The sequence below is a fragment of the Parasteatoda tepidariorum genome, chromosome 2, assembly GCF_043381705.1.
Source record: "Parasteatoda tepidariorum isolate YZ-2023 chromosome 2, CAS_Ptep_4.0, whole genome shotgun sequence".
Classification (NCBI taxonomy): Eukaryota; Metazoa; Arthropoda; class Arachnida; order Araneae; family Theridiidae; genus Parasteatoda; species Parasteatoda tepidariorum.
The window spans coordinates 39,744,017-39,767,821 of NC_092205.1; positions in this window are offsets into that span (position 1 = coordinate 39,744,017).

Genomic DNA, 23,805 nt, shown 5'->3' on the forward strand with positions numbered 1-23,805 from the left:
AAGAAAAATTGCATTACTTCTTCTAAATATTTCATGATCTATGCCTAATATATGCTATATGATTTATGCCTGATCTTCTAAATATTTTATGATTTATGCAAAGCACTTTATTTTAGGATGAACAGTAGTCAGCGTAGGTGGTTTACCAGGTATCTTCTTCCCCGAATATCGATCAAAGCAACATTCGCTGAACAGTTGGCCACACCTTTAATTTAATCAGGTGGTCAGCCGGTTGAACATCTGTCCACCTAAATGCATTTCACCAGCCACGCTGCACTTATTTTATTAATATCTAGTGGGAAACTAAATCGACAACGCCAATGATTTTGGACAGTGTCGTTTTGCCATTTAAAAAAATATTCGTTATGAAAATGCGTCTCTCCATGGCATGAAAGTCAACGATCAGGGTATTTTGGACATTCAAGTAAATCACTCAGTTTGTAAATGACCTAATAATTACAGTGGTTTGCCCACACCTTAATACTAGAGCTGCCACTTATCTTCTGAGATTAGTTATTTCATATTATCGTCATTTCACGTTGTTTACATTTATGTGCCGAGACAGTGTAGTAACTGGATTATATGTAGATTCATAAACAAAATACAAAATTTAAATTATGCATATAAGTCAACATTTTGTTTTGATACGATGAATGAACTGATAAAATTCGTCAACATCCATCCTCATTAGGATCATGCTGCAGGTGCGTGATGTTTCCAGTAGTATCATGTTACTATACAGATTTGTATTTCTGAAAGTAATTGTATTGTAACTTAAAGTATACATCTAGTTTTATTTAATTACTGAATGCATTTCATGTCGGGAAAGTTATCCCCATTTCTTACTTCACCTGGTCTTTTATAAATAAAATAAATTGAAAAGCCATGTTTAAATATCTTTCCAATGAACTAAACAAAACTCTTGTATTCTCGATACTCGAAGCCTGGACCATAAAAAATGTGTAAAACAGTTATTTCTGGATGTAGGAATAATTATTATTAAGCTCAGTGATCTTTACCGAAGCACTTTGGGAGAGATATTTTGATGAAATATGGTTATTAGGTTAATATGGAAGTATGATTAATATGATTTTATAGTATGTAATAAAATTTTGTAAATATGATAAAATATGTTCATTTTATCACTTTTTATATGTTCATTTAATTAAAATATGTTCATTTTACCTTAGAACATGACATAAGATACCATAACTCGGTTAAATTTACATTTCAATTTTGCATTTTTTACTAAATGTGGGTAATAAAAATTATAATTTTGAAAACCCGAATTTCCGGTTAACCCTTAGAACATAAACGGAAAAAATAATAAATGAATGGTTTAAATATCTTACATTTAGGTTTTTATCATCAGTATTGTATTTTTCTTACCAGGAAATGTCATTATATTACTATACAGGATTATTTCTCTGTGCACCTCTTGCTGCGAGACTTGCAAGAAGAGAGTTAGATTCTTGAAGGTGTTAAGCCATGTTAAGCCATAACGTGGCTTAACACCTGGAATGTTAAGCCATAACGACTCCAATGCCGTGGTCAGCTGTGCTAGGTTACGCGGTAAAGAATTGCTTACTGCGAACTGCCCGATTGAGTTGGTCCTTCAGATTTTCGAATGGATATAAGTTTGATGAGTTTGTTGGCCAGGATAATACGGAGTCATTCTGGGGTTTTACGATCCACGCGCGTACACTGCGAGCTATATTCCACGTCGCATGGTCACAAAAAAAAAATTTTAAGAAGTGGAAGAAAACTAATGGTTATAAAATATTTTTTTAAGAAACTAAAACACTTCTTATTTTGCAACACTTTTTTTACTTAATGATTTTATATCTAAATTAAAAATACTTTAAATGTCTTGTATTAAAATTGAAATGAACCCTTACTTCTCCCTTTTACTGTACGCTTATTTAATGCTTTTTGCAATTAAAATTTAATATTTTACCTGCACTTTCGGTATTAGTTATAGAGAAGAAAGTCAGTCATTTTTTTCATAAACTTTTTGAAGTAATCTTTAATTTTCATTCACCTAACTTTATCCTTAAATTTCTTTTCTTACATCTACCAACAAATTGTTTCTCAAATTCTTACAATTTGATCGTCTAATTATTAGTATTATATTACAAAAGTTTTTGCTTTCACGTCTAAAAACTTTTTAACTATAACCCTAGAAAGTGTATTTAGACATAAAATATTAAATAACTCGCATTCTATTGTTATTTAGTTTTTCAATTTTATTGAGAAAACTGTTATATCACATTTTTTTCGTTCAAAATGCTTAAATTAAAGAACATTTCACGTTATCGTAAAGGAATTTACTCATTTTCTTTCTTCGTTTCTCTGTTATATAATTTTATTCTTCCCTAACATGAATGGCAAATATAGTTAGCAAGTTGTCTCGATAAATGTCTGCTATAGAGTACAACTCTGTGCGTGATATAAATGTTCTTAAAAGCAAATAATTTGTACTTTATAAAATATTTTTATTTTTCTACTTATATTTCCAAAGAAAACTTTATTTTCTAACGTAAACGAAACACTTTTGAATTTTTCTTTAATCCTGAAAATGTATTACATTCATTATTTATTGAAATAAATTATATGACAAAAAATATAAACTAGTGTTAAAAATTTTATACAATAACCTTATATTATTATTATTGTTATTTTCTATCTTTTCGTTTTTGCTTTTGACCTTATAGTTTCTTAATAAATCTCTTTGTTACTTTTTGTTGCTTTGATCTGGTCTGTTCTTGAAATTTCTTACCGTTTACTTAAAAGTTTTACAAAATATGGAGTTAGTTAAAAGTATTTGCAATCTCTTAATTACTTGTGATTCAAACTATTGCTTTTCAAAAAAATAATGTTCCATTGCATGTTTTGAAAAATATATTGCAAAACGCAATTGATAGTAATTTAGAATTTTCATTAAAATAAAAATGTTTTTTTTCTTCTCCGATAAAGCCTATAGAGTTATTACAGTTTAAAATATATTATAAAGAATTAAAAAATTTAACGTCATACAGACATAAAAATAATATTCTATATGAATATTTTATATAAAAATAATATTTATTATGCGCTTAACGAGCGTTACTTAAGCATCTTTAATCAGATAAATGAGTCTCTTAAAACTGTTTTTGGAAACGAAATCACTTTTGTTCGTAGACAACAGAAAATAGAATCGAAGGAAAATGTAAAATCAAATAATATAAAATTTATCGGGTTAGATGTAAAAGTGAATTTCCAATATAGTATGATATATTTACTATAATTGAACTTAACTTATATTTTTAAAAATATTCACTTATAATACATCTACCCAAAAAACGGTTTATAAATGTATCTTTAGCTAGCAAATTATCAAGTTAAGCAAGCCCAAGCCAGTATTTTNCCGTTACATTGATCTGGAAGAGAAGAAATAAATATTTTATGTTCGTTTAAAAAGATTAAGTTTTTGATTTATTTTAAATGTAATTCTTCTATTAATAAAATAAGCTTAAGTAATGAAAGATATTTTAAAAGATAGAAAATAAATATGTGTATGCCAATTGTGGCATCACAGACATAATTATAATATTTATTATGCGCTTAACGAGCGTTACTTAAGCATCTTTAATCAGATAAATGAGTCTCTTAAAACTGTTTTTAGAACTTTTGTTCGTAGACAACAGAAATTAGAATCGAAGGAAAATGTGAAGTCAAATAATATAAATTTTATCGGGTTAGATGTAAAAGTGAATTTCCAATGTAGTATGATGCATTTACAATAATTGAACTTAACCTATATTTTAAAAAAATATTCACTTATAATATTTCCACCCAAAAAACGGTTCATAAATGCATCTTTTGCTAACAAATTATCAATTTAAGCAAGCCCAAGCCAGTATTTTGTTTGCTTACATATAAACGTAGCTATTAAAACGAAGTTAACTTAAAAAGTAATAATATATATCCAGACATAAAAATAGTATATTATAACTGTAAATTTTATTATAAACTTAACGAGCAGGATTTAAGCATACTTAATCAGATAAATGCATTTTATATTAATTCCTTTGAAAACAAAAACACTTTTGCTAACAGAAAGTAAGTTCGAAAGAAAATGCACATTAAAATAAAACAAATTACATTGGGTTAGATGTTAAAGAAAATTTCCAATTTAGTATGATGTATTTACTATGATTCAGCTTTACCTATATTTTAAAAATAAATACACATATAATATTTCCCGCTCCAAAAACATTTCATAAAGATATCTTTTGCATACATAAACGTGTTTGCAGTTATAAATTTACTGGAAGATTTATTCAGAAAACACAAAAGTTTTGTATAAACTGTTAAATGATTATGAAAAGAAACCATTTTCAATGAAAAGGTAAAGAATGTGAAAACTGTGAATAGAATCGCAGATAAAAGAAAGTACGAAAAAACGAGCCGTAGTTTCAAATCCCCTCGGTCCCATATTTTTAAAAAATTCTAAGTAATACTTTCTCTTCCCATTTTTTTCGAAGTAAAGAAGTTGGAAGTTGCAAAATATGGTCTGAACTAAACGCCTTCGGCTGAAATATTTCTTAACCAGATGGCGGCGTTATAAAGGAACAGAATAACGAAATCGAACTTAAAATATGATCCGAAAAATCGGAAAATGAGAAGACAAAAGGAATGAAAAGTCCTTTCGCTTGAATCACCGTATACCGTGAGTCTAATTTCCTGTGATCCTCTACCACCGCCCAATATAGTTTGGAAGAAAAGAATTGATTTTGCCATAAGGAATCTTTTAGAATAGCGATTTCACATTGCCAGCTATCGTTTTCAAAAAAAAAGAAGAAAAATATATTAAAAAATCGAAATTGAAAATAAATAGAACGAATGCTGAAAAGCAAACGATTTTTTTTTTCTTTACCTTTCTTCCATACATGGAAAAGGAAGGATTTGATTCTAAAAATCAAAGGTTTTAGTTTTTATCTTTTGGCGTGTGGTGTAGTTCACAGCTCATGCTTTCCATTCCGGAGAGGGCATGTTTTCTTTGATTTCTAGTGGGTTGCAAACGATCGAATGTAATCCAATATTTTTGAGTGATTCTCTTTGTCATCGCTATTCTATTTCTTAGATTTTTTGGTTATCGTGATGCTTCAAAAATGTTGAAAGTTTTTAATCTGTTTTGCTATAAATAAATAGAGATTTTACGCTCTTTAAGTCTGTTTTCATATCTGATTGAACACTACTGTAGAGTTTTATAAATGGAATATTTATTTGATACAAAATTTGGCCTGACGATAATTTTTTTTTTTTTTATCTTGCAAATAAATTTAATCTTTATATTTATAGAAGTATATGATAACCAATATATTACAACGTATAATTGGCAAAATAAAAATATCAGAATTAGACCACAAATCACATTTAGATATTACAAAATTAGTTATTAATGTAGATCTTTAAAAGGCACTGTAGGCAGAGGGAACTATATTTTGTTTTGATTTTGATTGCTACTTTGTCCTTTTACAACTAAAACTATGATTTTTTTCATTATCATACTTTTCAAAGTGTTTTATTTGAATTTTCTATTTTTGTGTAAATATCCAATAATTATTATAACTGCTTTTAAAATATTTTAATGTGATTTTCTGAAAAAACACATTAGTTATATTATATTTGAATTTATGAAGAAAACAATTAAAAATCAACATGGCATAAGCAACACAGCAATCTACAAACATATAAACATAAAACAATAACTTCATCATATAAATCAATATATCATGAAGTTAGAATTCATTTTTAATGTTAGTTTTAATGCTAGTTTCTTCATTTGAAACTATAATTGATGTTCTTTTATTATGATCTTATATAGTCACCTTTCCAGTTAAATGCTTTTTGAAAGACTTATTTGCTTATTATAGAATTATTATTGAAAGGATATCCGCAATGTTTTTTGAAGATTTTTTTTAGTCTGAGTTTCTTTTATTGGACTAGTAAAAAAACTAGCATTTGCTAACAAAAAATTAACATGACTAATTTAACTAATTAATAATGCAACTAATTTCAGAATACTTGTTGGTTTTCCTTGATTCTATAAAGTAACTAATGAACATTTAAAGTAAATTAGCATTAAAAATTCGATTTCACTCAAATTTTGAATTTTGTCGGATAAAATTACGCTTTTTTAAATTAGCATGTAAAAAAAAATATATATCTTACAATTTAAATTTATTTCCACTTTTATTTAATAAAATAATAAAAAAGACAAAATATATTTACTAAAAGTAATTTTTTTTGCGATATAATTCTGTGCTAATTTTTTTTTAACTCCCTTAAAAAGTTTTCGAGGTATGGTGAAATACACAAAAATTAAATTAGCATTAAGGGATCCAAACTTTGAACAGCTCTAATGACCAAACTATTGAGACTATATTTCCCAGATTGAAGTTATCCGAAGGGTCAACAATCCGAATGAAACTTTTTGGTTTCTCGCCCAGTGAAAAGGAATGACTGACCAAAATTTGAGACTATGTCTTTATAAAAAAGTTTTAATTAGCATCATTGTTAATTTGCACTCTAATCTTCCTTAAATTACAAAATATCGAAAAGAATCTTTTTAGTTTCTATTTTTGTCTCACTAGCTGAAAACACGTTCCCCGTAAATAATAGTTTAATTGTTATGAAACAAAACTACAAAACTCAAAAGAATATACCTACACAATTAATAAATTTTACATGTTCAAATATTTGGTTTTTGTTGCCCTTACGGAATGCCCCTTTTGCACTAAACAAAAATTTTATGATAGTAGATTTAAAAAAATATCTGGAAGCTCATCATAAAGATGAACTATTTTCAGTATCTTTGGCGTGATGTAATAACTCGAAACCAACACATGATATTCAGAATTACTACAATCAATAAATTTTGTGATGACTTTCCAATCCGTGGGAGCAAAATGAAACTGTTACAAAAGTATTATCCTTTAAAAAACTTCATTCTCTTCAAAAATATATAAATAACAAATACGTCTTTTAAAATATATAAAAAACAAATATATTTTTTGAAATATATAAAAAGCAAATTCGTATATATACAGGGTGGTCCTAAAATATATGTCAAAAATGTAAAGGTAGGTAGAGGGGACATAAATAAGCATATTTCGGATAGGAATGTGTGTGCGGTAATGGCACATTAAAGCACTAGCTTGTAAAGCAGTATGAATCAGAGGAAACTGAAAAGACAAGTAAAGACAAAAGAAAATAAAAAATTAAAAAATTATCAACAGTTTACAAGAGGTGCTCGAAAGAGCAGTCACCAACATCGATACAAGATTCACAGCGACGGCGCATGGATCGGCGTACATTAGAAAAGACGTTAGGCATGTCGAGCACATGTAAAGCAGCAACAGACAAGCGGGCAACAAGATCTTCTTGATGGGACTCTCGTACACCGACTTTTAATATGACCCCAAAGGAAAAAATCCAAGCAGGTTAAATCAGGAGAACGCGGTGGCCAGGGAACTGGACCACCCGTCCTATCCAATGCTGGCCGTAAACAGCGTCCAAGTGATTTCTGACGCTCCCTGTACATCCTCTGAGCAGCTAATTCGCTTCCTTGTGCAGTCCCCATACATGAAATGCACGTCGGCAAGGTCCACATTGGTGAAACGATGCATGCTATTTGAGATCCGTGCGGGAATTCAGCTAGCAAGCGCTTTTATACGCCGCAGTCATCAGCGCTCTCTGCCGGTTCAAGGCGGCATTACCGAACACAATCCTATACGAAATATGCTTATTTAAGTCCCCTCTACCTACCTTTATATTTTTGACATATATTTTAGGACCACCCTGTATACAAGGTGGTCCTGAATTCATTGTACAAACTTTAAGGTTAGACAGTTACAGGACATATATANGCATTAAAATCTTAATAAAAACATTATTTCAATCTCTTTGAAACTTTTAAATGATAAAACATTTTGATATAAACTAGACTTTTGATATCCGTATTTGATCTAGATTTGTCAGAGATGACTGCGAAATAATTTTCCTGTTTCGAACTAATTATTTATATTACTTAAAATAAACATTTTATATTTTGACGACTTATCCACAAATCAGAATCTCAATCTCTTCAAGTGTTATTGTAAAGAATTTTATTTCATTTTAAAGCATTTCTCTTTTGTGGGAAATTATCTTAGAAATTATTTATATCAAATTTATGATTTGCTTTGGAAAAGGATAAAGTATTTGGAGTTGTTATTATTAATTAATTAAGTACTGACTTTAAAACTAACATCGAAATATTAAAATTTTGAACTTGATTAAAAGTAATATTTAAAGTTGATTTTTAACAAAATTTGAAAACAATTTCATATTGCAAATATCAGTCAAGTTTGGTCACGTGTTTCATGTATTGAGTCTTTTTGATATAACATATCATTCTTCAGTCATTTATTGAATTATTATGAAACATCGTAATTTATAAAATATCATATACATACCGTAATATATTTCAATGTGACCATTTTCCGATGAATAACGTTCCTCTGAACCTTTATAAGAATGAAATAAATTATGAAGATGTTAATACAAATAAAAACCTACATTGCAATTCACAAATTAATATATTTAATGCTGCAACACAAATTCACGAATTAATATATTTAAACTGTAACTAACTTACCAGTTGCTATGCTACATTGAATCATCATCTTCTGTGCATAATACATAAAAAATAACTGTAAACATTATTAAAAATGAGCAGTATGAAATAAATAAAATTTAAAACTTACCGGACAATATTAAAACTGTTATCAAAGAACTTAATATATCAGTAGTTCCACCTATCGAATTATCTGAGTGATGAGTACCATTTTGAAATTAAGCTATTAAAATGTATAAAGCTTAATTTATACAACTGTGCGCTGACAACTGTTTTGCTCTATTGCGCTGGAGTTAGGTTGACATGAATCAGATTCTATTGAAAAATGACCTTAAAATTACGCTAAAATTACCGTAATTGTATGGCTGTAATATTTCCGAAAATAACAATGAATTATGTACAGTGTAAAAAATTCCGGATTAAATTGCGATATAAAGTGAAAGCAATCTGGGTGTTTCATCCATTTGACCATAAAATATTATACCGTAATTTTTACAGTACTGTTCAATTAGTTGGATGGATTCGGTGTTTTTACTGTAGTCATAATTGTAAAAAGTGCGCAATCTGAGATTATTTATTTCGTAACATGTTTTAAAAAAATGTATTTTATGGTAAAAAGTGCCGGCACGCAATATGCCGGTACTTTGATCAGGAAATTTTTACAGTGCAATAAAATCAAATTATGCGGCGATAAACCATTTATTTGTTAATTTTTTTGTTCGTATCAGGACTGTTTATCGGAAATTCTGATTTTTAAATCTATAGATCTTATTATCACAAATTTAGGTGAAAATACAAAACTGAAAAGTAAATTTGACAGAATAAATGGCTTTTATTCCATATTCTAAAGTATCATGACAGAATTACTAACTTTTTAAGCTACATGGTTTATGAAACTATATTTTATTGTCATTTTATCAAAATCATTGCTAAAGCACTTTGAAAAAAAATTTATCAATCTCTTTGTTGCTCCCATAGAGAAAAAACACACATGGTATATGATAATATGGTAAAATATTCGGGTAGTTTTGACTATAATTTATTTTCTAAGGGTTGACATTTTAAATTTTTATTGGTCCTTTTTAACCCGGTCACTGCTGAAATTAAGGCTAACAGTATTACCTTTCTTGAATGTTTTAGTTATGGCTGTTTTCCGAAGACTCCGTCGTCACATTAAATGGTGCCTTTTTGCGAATAATATGCTATTTTCGTAGCTGCTGTAAGTTTTCAACAGTTGCTCATGATTGTTGGGTAACGTTTAGCATATCTAAAGCTAGCACTATCTATGCGCATTTTGAAAATGGCGCAGATTGTCAATCTGGAAAAAAGACACAGTTTCGTAAAAATGAAAGACGTTCGCTGACTAATTTTTTGATATTTAAAAACGTACTCCAATGCTACATTACTTGGGTTTATAAAAACTGGCAAAAACTGAGGATAAGACAGTGATTTTGATAATTTTCATCTAGGTGAAAAAACGCCTCCAAATTGGTAATTTTTAAAAAAATGTTTAATAACAAATTAAATATTTAAGTCATTTGTCCGTTCTAAATTCCAGATAATTCTTCACAGAAAGATTATAATTACATTTTTTGAAATCATCACTTTGCTTTAAGTGTAAGGCACTTAAACTATAGCTTTCTTATTTTCCTTCGCAAGAGAGTTTCGAAAAACAATGTTTGGCAATGAAAACTGCTTCCAAACTATGTATAATGTAAACTTTCGTCCGAATCTCCTTCTTTTCCCTCATTCCCTCTTCTAATTTCACTCTTCTTTCTGCGCTGCTTTTAACACGCTTATTTATCAAGCTCTTCACACTTGTACTGCTTCAGAATTATTAAAATGGGAATTAAATTTTCTGTGAGCGATGGCCTTAGGTCGGGGTTCCACCCTTACCATGATTGGCACAGTGAAAAGGAAATTACACCTAAAACTTGTTGCTTTTTTTCTCATTTTTATGATATCCAACTTTTGATAAGGATCAAACCATTATTTGTATTAAACACACGAGTTTACAAAATGTAGACAAAAACGCTTAATTTTAAATATCGAATTCTTAAATTTTTTTTCAATTTTCAGTCTTTCAATCATTTGACTACTGATGTGTTTTATTTTGTCTCTCACTTTTTAATTGACTGATCCAGTTTTAACTTTATTTACTGCTCATTTTTAATATTAGTTTTTTTTTCTCGTCTCTTTTTTTTTAATTTTCAATGCCGATGATGCTTGCTCAACTTGTCAGCATCATCGAAGCTTGTCTGCAAATTTCGTGGTTTGAATTAGACTTTGAACCTAAACATGGAATCTAATCATTAATATTTTGTAAAGACATTGATTTCTTTCTATGGCATGAGCTGCTTTTCACAGTATAATGTGTTTCGCTATAGTGAATGATTCGTTTTAGGAACAAGACTGAGACTTTATTGTATGACTTTGGCATTCTCATTTCACAGATATCATTCTAATAGAGTCTTTAAGGAATAAATCTGAAAGGGACATTCGTTATTGAGATTTCTAACTATCCAGCTTCATGCTATTGAAAACTTGAAGTATACTGAAAACATACTATCAATATCACGTAAAGGAATCAATGTTGCCAAGAAAAATCAAGGATGGATGAACGAAAAAAAATTTAAAAACGAGGTATGAGGGTAAGATCATGATAATGTTATCTCTCAATATGGCATAAATGTATTTACAATTATAAATAGCCATAGAAAAATCATGGATAATATACTAACCATACTTTTCCAATACACTGCGAAATATTTCAGATCAAATTACGGTCAAAATTACCAACTCTCAAAGTGTCTTTATTTTTTATCGTAAAATTTTACGGATCAGAAAATTTGACGAAGCGTAATTTTTACAGTCATATTTAATTTAAAATCACTGAATCACTATAATTAAATACATTATTAGTGTAAAAATTACGGTATAAAATTAAACGGTAAAAACAGATTTTATGGCAAAATAGATTTTAAAGATTCCGGCCAGGTGGCCGAGCGGTTAGCGCGCCTGACTGCGAAGCCAATGGCCGCGAGTTCAAATCCCGCTCTGGGAACGAATGTTTCTCTCTCTTGTGTTGTCCTCTGTTGTGTGTGATGAGTGAATGTGGCCCACTCTATGAACGGGTTTGTGGCAGTGTGGCGTGGGCAATGTTACTCGCCTCCGTGACTTTGGTTCACAGGTGCCCACTGGGTAACTCAAAATGAGTAATAACTCTGGCATCTTCTAAAGCGAAAATAATTAAGTTCAGTGTCATTCGAAGAAAAAAAATTTAAAGATGATGCACCTAGAGTGTCAATTTTGTTTTGTTGTAGTTTGATCCCGAATTTTTACAGTGTAGAAAGTTTAACGCATTTTAAATGAAGCTCGTTTATAAAATATGGACGTTTACTAAAATCATTTTCCAGCCAAAGAAAACCAGTTTTGATCCTTGATAAAATGCTACTAAAAAGCAATTAAAAAGCATTAAAAACTTTTAAATTATTTAAATAGTTTAAAAAATATGGCTAAAAAATTCTAAAAGGGTAATTAACATTACGTAACCCAAATTTTGACCATTATTCCTACAAAACTATTTGAACCATGTTTTCCGCATTGTGACTACCTATGAAAAAATGTTTATTCAAAAGAAGTATATTTTTGCATCTAATTTGTCATTTCAGAATGCGTTAAAATAAGACAATAAGTATATTTAAGATCATTCTCTCAAACCAATAAAGTCACATCAGTACATGAAAATTTGATCATTAGATCTAATGATCAAATGCCCAAAGAAAAAATTTCATCTGTTGCGCTTACATGGGCCCCTGATGGTAAGAGAACAAGAGGAAGACCCAGACTTACCATCCAGCGCATGTTTTTGGGCGAATTAAAAGAATGTGGAATATCTGGCTGGGAGGAATCAAGATCTATTGCTAAAGACAGGAGGCGTTGGAGGGATATGCTGGAGGCCTTAAGTGCCCAAGGCACGTAGAGGATAAGTAAAGTAAGTAAGATCTAAAGTTAATAAGGTATTCCTTTTTTTTATTCTGCTCACTGTGCAGTTGTGCTGTATCTGTATTCCATTCTCTATAAATCTTCAAATTTAATTACAGTTATTCATAATTGTTAGAATTGTAATATTGTACAAATATCAATTTATTCTGTAAAATATTTCGAAACTAACTAGTTTTCTTGACTCAAGTCGTTTCTCATAACTTTGTATGAAGCAACTATTCTGATCAAACTAATAGTTCAGAATATTTAGCTTAGAATATCTTTCAGTAATAACGCATACTATGAGAAATATTGAAATCCATGAATTCCTTCCAGGTTGACGTCGCTATCTATCATAAATGCATATTTAATATATTTCATTTTGTTATTAGGCTGATAGGAATATGTACATTTAAACACCCCGGCGAATAATATTTTAATATTAAGATGTTTGACGTTCGGTTTTAAACAAACTTCTGTTATAAGAGATGAAATAGTTTCATAATTTATATGATTTTTCCGAAATATATTTCACTGTATTAAACTGAAATTAAAGAAATGCTTAGGATCTAACTTAACTTATATCCATAAAATTTACGGTAAATGTCAGCATGTGAATAAAAATTTTAAGTTGTAATTCGAGAGTTGAAGGATTTTTAAGCCATGAATACTTAATTAAAAAGATTCTCCTTTCTAGAAGAGCGCTGCCCTTCCTCATGCAGTTGAAAATACAAAGAAAAAAAATTAAAGATAGACGATTGAATGGGGGAATAAACTAAGTTTCAAACTGCCTGAAGAAGGGAGGTTCATTTTGTCCGAAACGCATAGCTTTTATGTTTTTAGAGGAATAAGAAGTTTAAATAAATATCCCAGAGTGTTTTACTCTTGTTTTAATTCTTACACATACCTATATAGACTAATTTTCTAAGTTATTGCCCCTAAGAGTCAACTACTTATCCATCTGAGTTAGAGAAAATCTCGTCATAAGCGGGCAGAAATCAACAGTTAAACTCAAAATGATGCAAATTTTCTGCAATCTTCCAAAGTTCTTAAATTGAAACATGCTTCTGTTCTAGTAGTTGAAACATTTTGCTGAATAATTAAGTTTATGAAGTGAAGTATGAGAATTCTACTTAGTGTCAAATAAAAATTGCAACATACTTGAACGTTATTATAGTTCAACACATTTCTACATTTCAAACAACGTATAATATTTATAATACAGGGTGTTTTATATTGAATGGGACAAAAAGAAAACATGATTGTAAACATTATAATTAATATATTTAGAAAATTCAAATTTACCTCAAAACTACATTTATTCAAGTTTCTGCAGGCGTTCAATATGTGCTCCTCCGGTGACACGACAAATGTCTACACGGTAATCAAGCTCCTGCCACATCCCCTGTGATGGAGTTCAATACTGCAGTTATCCGCTGCTTCAGTTCCTCTAAGTCCTGAGGAAGTGGAGGCACAAACACCTTGTCTTTAACGAAACCCCAGAGAAAAAAATCACGGGGCGTTAGATCTGGTGATCTCGGAGGCCAATGAAGACATGTCAAATCCTCTGGCCCAGCACATCCAATCCAGCGATGGGGTAGACGTTCGTTCAGGAACTCACGTGCTCTGTTATTCCAATGTGGGGATGCACCATCTTGCTGCAAAATTAAATCAGGAACAGCTTCCTCCAGCTGGGGGAGCAAGCACTCAGAGAGCATGTCTTGGTAAATGTCCCCATTAATCGATTTTTCAGCAAAGAAAAACGGACCAAAAACACAACTGTTTGATATAGTGCAGAAAACGTTCACCTTGGGAAAATCACGCTGATGTTCTAACGTTACATGGGCATTTTCCGTGCCCCAAAAGCGCAAATTATGGCGATTCACTTTGCCACATAAGTGGAACTTGGCTTCATCGGTAAACACCGGTGTGTTCTCGAAACCATTCACGTCGAGCTTCTTGAAATTTCAATTCTTGAAATTTCACACAGAAATTCTTACGCAATGGTTTGTCTGTAGGTTTTAAAGTCTGGACCATCTGTACGGCTTGAATTGGAGACGCTTCCGTAAAACACGCCACACCGTTGTGTGAGGGACAGCCAGTTCTGCACCTGCACATCGCGTTGATTTTGAGGGACTCCGTAAAAACGAATCACGAATTCTTTCAACCACTTCAGGTTTTGTTTCTTTTCGTCCTGGGCTGTTCTTGCATAAGCAGCCGGTATCCTAGAACTGCTTCACCCACCTGCTTATGTAATGCCGATACGGTGGTTCTTTACGAAATTTCGTGCGTAAATGTCTTGGCACAACAGTTACCGAGGAGGTTTTGGCATATTCGAAAACGCAGTACGCTTTCTCCTGTTTGGACGACATTTTGTTTAACAGAGCCTCTAGCAGCGAGTACGTCATTCGATGATTTTTCCCTGTTGCCAAATAAAACTTGTATAATTGTAGTTGCAGAATAAATTTGTTTCGGTTGAATAAATCCATTACGACAGTCACACTGCGCTGTTCTTTTTGTCCCATTCAATATGAAACACCCTGTATTTTGCTTAAAAAAGAAAATTGTTATGTGAGTGATTTTTTTCCACTGACATATTTAAAAAAAAGTTGCTCTTCAATTTTCCAAAAATATTTATTTGATTATCTCAAAAGGCTTTATTCATTCATTAAATTAAATTCTTAGTTGCAAACATTTTTAACTAATTTAGTACTATTATTTTTCATGTTTGGTAAATTAAATCTAATAACTTAATAAAGCTTTCACTGTGTAAAGTTGAACTATTACGCAGTGAAAATTGCATCGTCATATTTACCAGAATATGATGAAATTTACTATTTACCTGTGAAATATTGTTTTATAATATGTGATAAAATTTTGTAAAAAGGGTAAATTTTGGTAATTTTATCATGATACCTAAGATCATGGCATAAAACTATTTATTCTGTTGAATTTACTTTTCAATTTCACATTTTTTACTAAATGTGTGGCAGTATGAACAATAATTTTGAAGACCATAATTTTGAAGACCAGAATTTTATGTAAACCGTTACCATATGAACAGAAAAATTACCAAATGAATAAAAGAAAGTATATCTTTGTTTTAATAACCAGAATTAAAGTTTTTTTTTATCAGAAATGGTAATGGTTTTTTGTAGTCAATTGTTTTTTGTTGTGTATATGGTAGTACTTGTACAATTAGAAATTCTTTAAGAAAGGAATTTCGTATCATTCATCAAAAGAATTTACTCTAAAAAAGCCAATTTTAACAAGATTTCTAATTATATCCTACATTTTTATTTGAAAGACATCAAGCAAAAGTCTAATAAGATCAATTTATTTTTTATCAAAATTGACATTCTTACCTCATACAGTCGTTTAATATTGTTTTCAGATTAAAATAAAAAGCTATGTACAAATATAGTTTATCTCTAGATTACCCTATTATCTTCAATTGTTTTCCAAACTATAATTAAAACTAAACAAATTAAAAGATGAAGAGACATAAGAATTTATTTAACATATAACCATTAGACACAAAAAAGAATTATTATTATACTAAAACATTTTGCAATTGACTTTAAAAAAACTAAATTGAACAAACAGCGGACACTCGGAACAAATATTAGTTTATCCATTCACGAACCTCACCATCTTTTGTAGTGTGTCTCAAAAATTGTGCTGAAATAAATATTGGCTTCCTCTCTGCAATAGATTCCGGAAGGGGGAACAGCAAACAACCCAACCGGATAATTATCTGCTTCAAAAACAGTGTTGATCAAAACAGATGAACACACAGCTTTTGATTTAAACCACGTTTGCTGGGCGGGTGAACCAATTATTTGGTCCAGGAGTTGCCAATCGTAGTTGCCAAGGTTCTGACAATAACGCGATTCTCCACAAAAGGTATCCTATTCCTTGTTAATTGGATAGGATCCGTCCTTTCAGTATTTGCAGAAGGCCATGATTAATGCATACACAAAAGAGAGGGCCCTCCAGATTTGAGACGAGGCTTTTCAACTTCTTGTTTACAGACTTTACCTTTCCTTTTAATTTATGTCCGCCTTTTTTTCAGTTTTAGTTTTTAAATAAAGAATTAAGCTTTAACTTTTAATAGTTCTAAGTATATAATTAGCTTATTGGATTTGTTTATTTTTTTCAGTTCAAAGACTTCAGATATTTCGAGGTTCATTTGCTTTAATTAGGTCCTCCTTATGACGTACTCAGCAAAGTCTAATTTCAAGAATCTGTTCAAAGATTTTTGAATGAAAGGTTGCAGTAAATAATAAACTCAGTATTCTTTTTAAGTATGTATTCATTTTATTTTCTAATTAATGAAAAAAAGATTTAATTATTGTACACACAATAGGTAATTTGAAGTGAGTTTATAAGTATGAAAAATATTGTTTCTATAAGAGAAATATCATTATAAAAATTGACATAATAACTGATATTTTTTTGCTTTTCATATTAAAAAAAACGAAGAAGTTTCTTTTCTGAATTGACTACAAAGGAAGGAAACATCAAACGAGAAAGCAGTCATAAGCAAGTTCAAATTCAAATGTAACACATTTCTATTCTCGCATGAGCTGCAGAAATCTGAAACAAGCCGAATTATAAATTAGACAAAATTATTTGGCAAAAAATGACCAGTTCTATTAAAAAACAAACTGTTCTACATTATGTAGAACACTAATGCGTATATTGTTTTTAAAAAAAAAAAGCGATGAAATTTCTTTTCCGCGTTGGAAGCACAGAAATCAAATTTCAAACGAGTGAAATAACGAGGCATAAGTAGGTTTAAATTTAAGCCTAACCCATTTCCATTCTCTGCGTTCGAATTTAAAGATTTTAATCCATAATCCGTCTACCACTGAGGATCCTTTGCGTCAGCACTGTGGTCAGTGCGTGTCGCGTACAGAATTCGTATCGACCAGCCATCACTGGTTTCACCTCATTGGAAGGCAAGCGCTCTATACCCTGAGCTCCCACGACTCACCAAATTAGTATATGAATTTAATAAGAAATGAGCTATGTACTGAAAAGCTAATTTAATGGAAAAATAGTAATAAATCATTTAAGAGAATGGTAAAAAATCGTCATGCAATTATTTACGCTAATGATGCTTGATTGAGTTTGTTAAATACTAATGTACTTCTTTGTGTAATTATGATGTAATACTTTGGTATAAGAACTAATAGGAATAAAAGAATATTAACTACGTACAGAAAATAAAATTAATGACGAAATTATATTAATTCATTTAAGAGAAGAGTAATAAATCACCATACTATCATTGATGCCTATGATGTTTAATTAATGTGGGTAATAGGTTTTAGCTAAAATAAAAAGAGCTATGTGCTAAAAAGCATAATTATAGAAATGATACTAATTTGCTGAGGAGAAGAAAAAAAATTTACCACACTATTTTTGACGCCAATGATACTCATTTTGGTAATAGGTACTATAATTGAAACAAAAAAAAAACTAAGTACTAAAGAGCAAAATTAATGAAGAAATGGTTCTATATCTTTTAGAAGAAAATTTTAAAAAAAATTAGTATGCTATTATTACCTTATACAGGGTAATTTATAATTCCCTCCGGGGTTTCGAAGCGAAATAGTAAAATAACGAAGACGAATATGGCAAAAAAGAACATATGAAATTATTCCGAAAGTATTCAAGTTTTAATTTAAGCAGTTGCCGGTAGATGGCAGTAACATGTACCACTGAAACCAGCTGTAGTAAAAAAAATGGCGTTTACAGGAGGAGGGAATTATAAATAATCCTGATCTTGGTTAACTTCGGTATCAGGTTCTAATTAGAATAAAAAATAATCTTCGCCCTAAAGAGAAACATTCATGGCGAAACGATACTAATCCATTCAAGAGGAGTGAAGCAAATCGCCATTCTATTTTTGTTGACTATAATACTAAATTAACTATGGTAACAGGCACATTTGGTAATCGGTGCAGTTTTAATCAATAACAAATATACAAATAAAGGAAAAATTAATATATTTGTTACCTATTTAAACTGCATTAATACTGTGCAGTTTTGATAGATATAATGTGAAAATAAGTGTTTTACTGGCCTTCGAAAGGGATAAGTACCAAATAAAATTTCTTAATTGTGACAATTTTCGACCATAATGAGCTGGCCTCGAGCAATAACATCATTCCGAAAGAAAGAGAATAGAGCTATTCATTATTTTGACGGAATGAACACTAAAAACATGTTTTACTTATCTAATAACATAAAACCACCGGCAAGGACGAAAATTTATAATAAGTAAATAAAAAATTGAAACTATTTTAGCGTGTTTAATTGTGTCGATATTTGTATTTCAGTTTTATGCACGAAGTATCTTCCAGTTTTGTGTAGTGTTGTTCAGTATAGATTTATATATAGTTTAATTTTTCCACCCAGTAAGAAGAACGGATATTTATTATCTAGATTTGAATATATTGTGGAAGCTTTATTTTAACTTTACAAAAGTATTATAACATTAAACTTTTCTAAAAAATTTCAAATCATTTTTGCTATTCACTTAAAAAACATTTGAGTCAATTTTTCTAATTACTCATCCGAAAAATGCTTATATGGCTTAAGTTTCAAAATTTGTAAAAAGAATAAGATTTTTTACACTTCGTGTAAAACTAAATTACTAGAAGCGATAAGAAAAACTTCTGAAAGCTCTTTCTTAAGTTTTTATTTATTTATTAATTTGCTAATTGAAGTGATCTAAAACAAGATTATCAAAGAGTTGCCTCTTAATTCTCTCTTCTTCAATTACAATAAAAACTAGTGTTCAAGAATAACATTTGGCGAATATTTCTAAACAACGCAACATCGCACCGATTTTTTCAACCAAAAAAAAAAAAAAAAAAAAAAAAAGAGAGAGAGAGAGGAAAGAAAGCAAAAAAATGCAAGAGAACTTCGGGGCACAAAATGCTGACTGTTTTTCAGGGCTCTGGTTTCCCCATTTCTCCCTGCGCCTTACTCTGCGGTTTACCAAAAGATCGATTTTCCAGTTGATCTTTTCACCCCTGCAGCATTTCGCTTGCTTACTAGGAATTGGTCTTGAAGAGAGAGTAAAAAAAAAATCCTGATCTTTAAAAAAAAAATGGAAAAAAAAAATTTATGAATGAATGGAAAAAAAAAAGGTGAAAAGCAACTCCGGGGAGCAAGAAACGATAGGGAGAGAATTTTCCTTTAACCCAACAAGAAAAACTCGGTAAAAAGACGGTTAAGGGAAAAGAAAGTGTTTTTGCTTTCCTTCAGGTTTTGCTCCAACCCAAAGATTGAGTTTCCGTTTCTGATGCTGATTGCTTTTCCACTCGGAAAACTTTTTTTTTTCATTTATTTTATCTCTTTTTTTCTTTTATATATTTTTTTTTCTTTATTTTCATTTTTATTTATTTTTTTTTGTTAGTGAAAAACCACAGGGTTTAATACTTCCATCACAGATAAAACTGGTCTTACAAAGTGCCCAAGCGAGTTAAGGAAGTTATATTGAAAAATTAAACTCTTTTGTTTCCTGTTGGAAAATATACCATCAACCATCTTCCTCGAATTAATATATTTTTATTTAAAAAATTCTAAGATATTGAAATTTGAAATTGCATTAATATATTTGAAAATGAAAACCAAATCAATAAGCCGGCATATTGTAACTACACCAATATATTGAAACCTGTGACAAAATAAGTACAAGTGACAAAACTATAAAAACTACATTAATATATCGGCTATCAGACATCTCTCTCAAATTAATACTTTTTGGCGGTATTCTAAGACAAATATAGTGAACAATATAATTTGAAAATTAAATTAGTATATTTTAAACTAAAAATCAAATCAATAAGCCGGCATATTGAAATTACAATTATTTATTTCATCGTGTTATTTTCGATCGTCTAGTCAGATCGTCAGGCTAACCGTGGGAGGTTTTCACTGTTTTTCCTCTCCGTGTAATGCAAATGCGGGTTAGTTCCATCAAAAAATCCTCCAAGAAGGCAAATCACACCCAATACTTGATCCAGGAGTTAGATCTCTCATCTTCTGGATTGGGTTCAAAATTACAAGGCTACGGAGTTGAGCATCAGTAGAGTAAGGTGAAGATCTCGTCATGATAAAAGGTGTTGCGTTTTTGTGAAGATTTTGAATTGCAAATTTTTATGGTGAATGTTTGATTTGGTACTTTTTTAAAATTATTATTTATCCTTAAATCCTGGAGAACAGATTCATGTGTCATATTTAAACTTTTGTTAATTTTCGAATAATTAACGAATCTTCGAGTTTTCACAAACTGAATGCTTGTCCTCAATATAGCGGACCTTTAATAAGCTACGCTCACCAGATCATTCCAGTATCCTGTGTTTCATTATCTGCTGTGTCTAATAAGACGCTATTTGGTGAGTGCTGCATAGATTAAATCTTGCGCATTGATTCTGTACCTTGAAGTGAATTTTTACTGTGTATACCATACATATCGTGAAATCTTTTATCTTATGCATTCACTTCGCCATTTGTTTACAAACAAATACTTAGAATTGATTAATTGATGACTGGACACATCCAACAGATTTTCCGGTGAGTGCAATATTGATTTAACCTTCCTGAGTATTGACTCTGGATCATGATCTGAAAATTTTCACTGGGAATCTTTTGCTGTGAGTGCCACAGACTAGTACGATCTCTAATCTCTGACTGCTTTGTTTTTAAAATAATTTGAAATTGATTAATTAATCCTCATGATTCTTTAATTAATCCACTTATGAACATTGATTTTCAAGAACTTACGATCTCTCAGTTTGAGCAACTGCTAACTGTTCCGATTCTGATTTATCACTGTCTTTAGAAATGAGCTTACTGACTGCGATTTAAGAATTGATTGGTTATCTGTTTCTCGTTGACATCATTGCATAACCTGTCTTTGGGCTTGATACTGACTGCATGGACACTCACTGGCAATAATCACTGATAACGTTCTTGTTTTGATTGATTGATCCTAGTGTATGCTTGTCCCCGAGTGGTCCCTGTCTTCTTATGATGCTTTCTGAGTATTGGCAACTCACTCTCTAGTCTAGTCCGATTGGATCTCCTGTTGCAACATCTCTCGGCAGATGGCGTGTTCTCTGTGATCTTTCATCTTTTAATCTCTGTGCATGGTCCAGCTGCGCCAACTGGCTTATTATCATTTTGTTTTTGCATGGTCCTTTTGACTCTCTGCAGGTTATTCCATTGACACTTGAGGCTCTCTCTGCTGCGCTAGTGTGTGGTTTTCAGTGACTCTTCGAATGCCCGACTACCGTACGTTTCTGACGCAATCCTCAATCAACTTCAAACTCTAAAATAAATTTTAAACTGCTTATTTGCTGCTTTCTTTTCAATCTTCTCTTGCAGGATTTTTTCGGTGATCACCTTTTGGACGGGAACTGATTCTCAACTAACTTGCTTTACCCGTACCCCCTATTAACTTCGACCGTACCTGGGCTGATTATTACCCGATCCAGCTTTCACCGTCTTTTTCAAAGGCTTTTCTGGGCGATCTTGCTGACTTGGGCCTTCTACCTGCTTTGCGAGCTTTTTTCGGTTACTCCTTTGAGGCGCCGATAGGATTACCGCCTGGTCCGAGGAGGTCTTGATCCGGAGATAGGTGATTCTTCCTCTGTATTGGATTCTGTGAATGTCCTGCTGGAGCAAGCTAGGGACTTTTCAACGGTCAACCCCGATGTTCTAGATCCCAAGACGGATTTTTTCAAGTAAGCGATTAGTATCCAAAAACAACTCAGTGCTCTCCTCGCAACGACAAGTAGCAAATTTTTGAAGGATTCGAAGGAAAGCATCATGGATCGCGCTGTTTCATTTATTAGCTTAATAAACCAACAGAATACCATTATTTATTCTTTTAGAGGGCAGATACATAAGAGATCTAAGATCGCTAAGCAGTTAAAGCCAACTATTGCTGCTGTTACTGCATCGGGTAATTCCACTCTATTATTGTGGGACCAACTTTGAAATCCACCTTTTCGGGACGCAAACAAGAGAACGTCCTTCTACCACTCGAGGAATCCGTATAGCTCATCCAATGCTACTAGACAGGAGATCACCAATAAGAGTGATCTAATTAAACCTAAGATCGGAGTCAAGCTGGTCAATAAGATTAGAAGTGGTGGCATTATTATACAGGTAAGCGAGGAGGAGGAAATAGAAAGACTGAGAAACGAAATTGAGAAAGTAGACCTGGGAAAGGATTTTACTTGTGGTAAGCCATAGAAATTGAATCAGAGAATTATTCTATATGACGTACATGAGGAATTTACAAGGGGAGAATTGGTCGAAAAAATTAAGGAACAAAACCCGGCCCTTGACCACGAAATCATAGACGTTAAATTTCCATTAAAGGTAAAGAATGGCAACCATTGGGTTATCGAAAGGATCCAGATACATTTAGGGCCGTTTTACGATTAGAAAAAATAAATTTGGGTTGGTGCAGAATTAGAACAAAGGAATATGTACGAGTCATGTATTGTTTTAAGTGTTTCTCTTTTAGCCATATAACAAAACCTGCAAAGCAGAAGAGGTATCCGCAAACTGGGGCAGTAAAGGCCACAAATTTGGTGATCGCACTACCAAAAGTAGGTGCATTAATTGTAAACAATCGAATTAGAAATACAATTTTAACCTTTCTCTGAAATATATGACGAAAATGTTTACTCGACTCAAAACCGCATCGTAGTGTGATGTAAGAGATTGTTTACAATCATGACGAAACTAGAATAAAGACTAGACAATCGAAAATAAAACGCCGAAGTAAAGCAATGTGTCCGTACTGTGGTCAAGGAGCATGATTCGTACTAGGAAGATTCCGGGTTCAAATCCCGGTTTGGGTGTGGGTGCAATTTATCTCTCTGTCCTTGTATTATCGAGGTTACATTGATTCGCCTTTATGATGCCCACGGTAGAGTGACTGCTTGAAAAACCAGTATAATAAGCAGTTCAATTTTTTTACTTTTAGTTAAAAAATAGAAAGACTAAATATTTTTTTTTTTTCATTTTGAAGAAATTTGTTTCCTGAAAAAAGGGATTGAGATTAGTAATGACGTCACTTTCACAAAAGTTTTGCTCGGTGTGTAAACAACGAACGGTTTCGT